This window comes from Olea europaea, unplaced genomic scaffold (genome assembly GCF_002742605.1).
Source record: "Olea europaea var. sylvestris unplaced genomic scaffold, O_europaea_v1 scaffold864, whole genome shotgun sequence".
Classification (NCBI taxonomy): Eukaryota; Viridiplantae; Streptophyta; class Magnoliopsida; order Lamiales; family Oleaceae; genus Olea; species Olea europaea.
In genome coordinates this window covers 273,074-277,667 of record NW_019267092.1, presented here as the reverse complement: position 1 = coordinate 277,667, position 4,594 = coordinate 273,074, and positions in this window count along the sequence as shown.

The following is a 4,594-nucleotide window of genomic DNA, read 5'->3' as shown; positions in this document are numbered from 1 at the left end:
TGGTCCTCTGGATTTTTAGGACGACTTCGGCTCCGGAGCCGCATTCTCCTGACGATCCATCCACAAATAGCTTCCATGTTGGTGGCTCTACTGGATCTATTGTTGCCTCCATTTCTAGAGCTTTGACAAACTTAGCAACAAAATTCATGAGGGCCTTCCTCTTGATGGCACTTCAGGGTTTAAACAGCAGGTCGAACTCACTGAGCTCAATTGCCCATTTTAGCAATCGACCCGAAATGTCTATTTTTTATAGCACTTGTTTAGTGAAAATTGGTGAGGACTTCAATTGAATGAGCCTGAAAGTATGACCTCAGCTTCCTTAACGCGATAACAAAGGAGAGTGCAAGCTTCTCCATGTCTAGATAGCGAGTCTCTGCTAGCAGCAGGGCTTGGTTAATGTAGTATACTGGCAGCTGGTGTGCCTCTTCTTCTCTGGCAAGCACTGTGCTGACTGCCTCGTCCGAAATTGCTAAATAAAGTAGGAGTGTCTCGCGCGATTTAGGTTTAGACAGTAGGGATGCCTCCCCCAAGTACTTCTTCAGCGTTTAGAAGGATGCCTCACATTCTTCAGTCCATTAGAACTTCCTCCCCTGCTTCAGAATCTTGAAGAAGGATCGGCTTTTATCAGGGGTTTTGGAGATGAAGTGACTGAGTGTAGCAATCCTTCCATTAAGGCTTTGCACATCTTTTGGTTTCTGGGGTAACTTCATCTCTAATAAGGCCTTTATTTTCTCAGGGTTTACCTCAATCCCTGTTTGATTCACAATGTATCCCAAAAATCGACCTGCTACCTCAAAGTCGTACTTCAGTGGGTTCAACTTCATTTTGTATTTCCTCAGAATTTGAAAAGTGGTGTCCAAGTGACTTACATGATCCCTTACGTGGAGGCTTTTGACCAGTATGTCATCAACATAGACTTCCATAATTTGCTAATGAGGTCGGTGAACATCATGTTGACCAACCTCTGGTATGTGGTGTCGACATTTTTCAATCCGAAGGGCATCACCTTGTAGCAATACAATCCTTGGTCTGTGATGAACGATGTGGCCTCTTCATCAGGTCGGAACATAGGTATTTGGTTATACCCTGAATAAGCATCCATGAAGCTCAGGAGTTCATGTCCAGTAGTGGAGTTCACGAGTTGGTCTATCCTTGGGAGGGAGAAGCTATCCTTTGGGCAAGCTTTGTTCAAGTTAGTGAAATCAATGCACACCCTTCACTTCCCGCTGGATTTCTTCACAAGCACTGGGTTGGATATCCACTTCGGATAAATGACTTCTCTGATGAAGTCGTTACGACTTAGCTTGTTGACTTCTTTCTTCAGCGCCTGATATCTTTCTGGATTGAGTGCTCGCCTATTTTGTCGATGCGGGGTGCAAGGGGGGCTGACATTCAAGTGGTGACAGCTAACCCTTGGGTCTATTCCCACCATGCCTTCGTGCTTCCATGCGAAGACGTCCAAATTCCTCTTCAGGAAGTTCATCAGTTCTTCCTTCATCTCAGGGGGCAAAGCTTTCCCTATTCTCAAGACTTGAGTGGGGTCTTGAAAGTTGGTAGGGAAAGTTTCGAGCTCTTCAAAAGGTGTTGCATTTGGTTTCAGACTCAATGATCCAATGATCTAATTCATCAAGATGGTGCCCTTCTTCAGGGACCTCGATCATGTCGACGTCTTCCTCCTATTTGGGGGTCTGCCCTTGTTTAGGGGCATCAAGTATCTCTATATCCATGTTGACTTCATTTGTTGCATCGATTATTATCACATTCAAAGTGTGGGGCTCAGATTTTTGTAGGAAGTTGAGGTAACATGATCTCGAGCTCATCTAGTCACCTCCGACCGTTACGTAACGATCCCAAGCCCAAAGGTCCTATAGTGCAGATCGGCCCAGTACCCCATGGTAAGCTAACCTGTGATTCACCACTAAGAATTCCATGAAGTGATGAGTCACTAGGGGTGCTGATCCCATCTCAACAGGCAAAGTAATTCGTCCTCATGGGATGATGCTATCACCAGTGAATCCGAATATTGGGTCGACCATGGGAACCAAGCCATGCTCAATTGGCATCTTGTCAAAGGTTGATCCGAACAGTATATTCATCGAGCTTCCATTGTCGGCCAGCATGTCCTTAAGTTCGTTTCGACCCACAACGGCTCTTAGCACCAATGTATTGCAATGGGGGTGATGAACACCTTGCGAATCTTCTTGAGAGAAGGTGATTGGAGCCACTTTGTTAGTTTGGGACTGGTTGACAATGTACGTAATCATTGGTGGGTCTTTTGCTTCCTTGTATAGTTTCTCTGTGCATTTCTGGTATTGCCTCTGATGTGAGGTCCTCCAATGATTGTATCAATTTTCCGGATAGTATCTCCCCCGGTGGCTGGGGCTTGGCACCTTTGCCTAGATTCTCCTTGAGATCTGTCCCTTGTTTCTCTCCTTCGAGGTGATTGATCTCTTTGTCGCCTCGACTTCTTGTTGGGTGAAACGGACCTGCGGGGGTGTCCATGATAATGATTCCTCCTAGAGGATCGTGAGTTGCTTCGATTTGAGGATCGAGGAGCGTCCTTGCATTTGCTGATGTCATGGCCATGCAGTTGGTGGAATGTGCAGAACTTTGCCCCTTCCAGGGACTGTTTGACTGCTTCTTCTTCTTGCGCTGGTTGTTCTTTGTTCCTCCGGATGGCCTTGCTTTGGCAGGGACATTCTCATATGCCAGTACCGGCACTGCATTTAGGGTGGCTAAAGCCAATGCCTATTTAGATGTGGGGGATACGGTGTGACCTGCCTGGGTCCATTGCTGGGTGATGAGGTATGCCGCTGGTCCTTGACATATCTGCCTCTAAGGTAGAGGAAGTCCCTGACCTGCACGATTTCGGTAGTCAATCATCTCCTCATTGACGATTTCCACTCTCATCATCTCAACCAGTTCATCATAGGTGCCTGTATTCTTATTTCCCGCGTCTCTCCAAAATAATGTGTTCATGTTGAGGCCTCTTTTTAAGGCTGAGAGGGCCTATCTATCCGTAATTTGTTCACAGTATGTGATTTCATCAGTGAATCTAACGATATAGTTTTTCAGCGTCTCGCCAGGAGCTTGCCTCATATCTTGTAGGCATTACAATGTGGCTTTTCCTTCCCTTTCGTGAGAGGTATTAGTTTAGAAATGCCTTTTTTCAAATCTGGCCAAATTCTGATGCTTAGAGGCGGTAACATGCTGTACCACACCTCTGCAGCTCCGGTAAGGGTTAGATGGAAAGCCCTATATTTTAGTGTCGGCGAGGCTTCTCTGAAGCTCATCTGCGTCATGTACTTAATGAGGTGTTTCTGTGGGTCTCCCTTTCCCTCATACTTAGGGATTTTAGAGGGCATGAAGTTCGCAGGCATTGGGAAGTTTCGAATTTCTCTGGAGAAACAGAGATTGTCATCATCATCATCAATTTCTTAGAAGCGACATGGCCCTTCAGAGTCTGCATCATCTTGCATATTTTGAGGAGGTGGAGGTGTCTTTGCTTGACTACCCCAATCAACCAAGTTCCTCTTCTCACACCTATTTCTAGGTGGAGGTAGAGGCGATATTTGTTCTTGCCCTTGTTCTTGCTGAGCTGATCATCGTACGGAGCAGACCCTATTTGCTAAGGTTCTACCCAATCTAATAAAAAACACTAACCAACCTTTGTGGCTCGTAATCTGGTAGAAAGTTTTCTCCCAACTATGGTTCTACCACTTGACTGCCCTGGGCATAAGAAGTGACATCCATCCCCACTTCTCTCTCGATGGGGTGTTCTCTGTGGTGGTTTGAATGACCTCAAGTATGAGATGTAGGGATTTCTCCTTGAGTGGGGTGTAACCCTTGTGGCATTGGGAAGCTCTGCTGACCTTGAGCTTACATGAAGAATTCACACATCGCCAGGTTCTGGGATACAATATTTCTCATGCCTATAGCCATTTGAGTCATCCCTTCAATGAGTGCTGCTGTCCTGTCGCCTTGGCGACACTGGTGATGGGGTCTCCGATGCGTGACATTGGTCCGTAGCACCTCTTCTTCAGAGGCGTCCCTATGTCCTTTAAGATTTGCATCCTTATTGCTATAAACTCATTTTCCACTTCTTTTTCAAGGGTGTTATGAACTTAGACTGTAAGTTGACTTAGCTCTTTTTCAAGAATGTCCTTTTTTCAAGGTAAGTCAACAGTTTTCCGGTGGCTTTTTTCGATGGTAAAGGAGAAATTCTTTGGTTGGAAGTTTTCCACAGACGACGCCAATCTGTTGATCTCGTGAATTGGACCTCCACGTGGCCAACCAAGAGTCCTCCACGTATTTTTCTTTGTGCACAATAACATACGATTAGGAGCACATGGTCGGAATCAGCTGGGGTGGTGACAACAACATACACTTCGACAGTCAAGTCAGTGGTCAATGATTGGAACGGTATCGAAATTGTGCAAGAGAGTGGGGAGGAGAATGTATAATACTTGAACGTGGAGTGTCAAGTTTTGAGAGAGTTTCATTACCTTTGTCTCTTGCCAAACCTTGAGTATTTATAGAGGAGGAGTACCGTTGGATGTGAGACACGAAAACATTTTCTTTTCTAGGTGATATT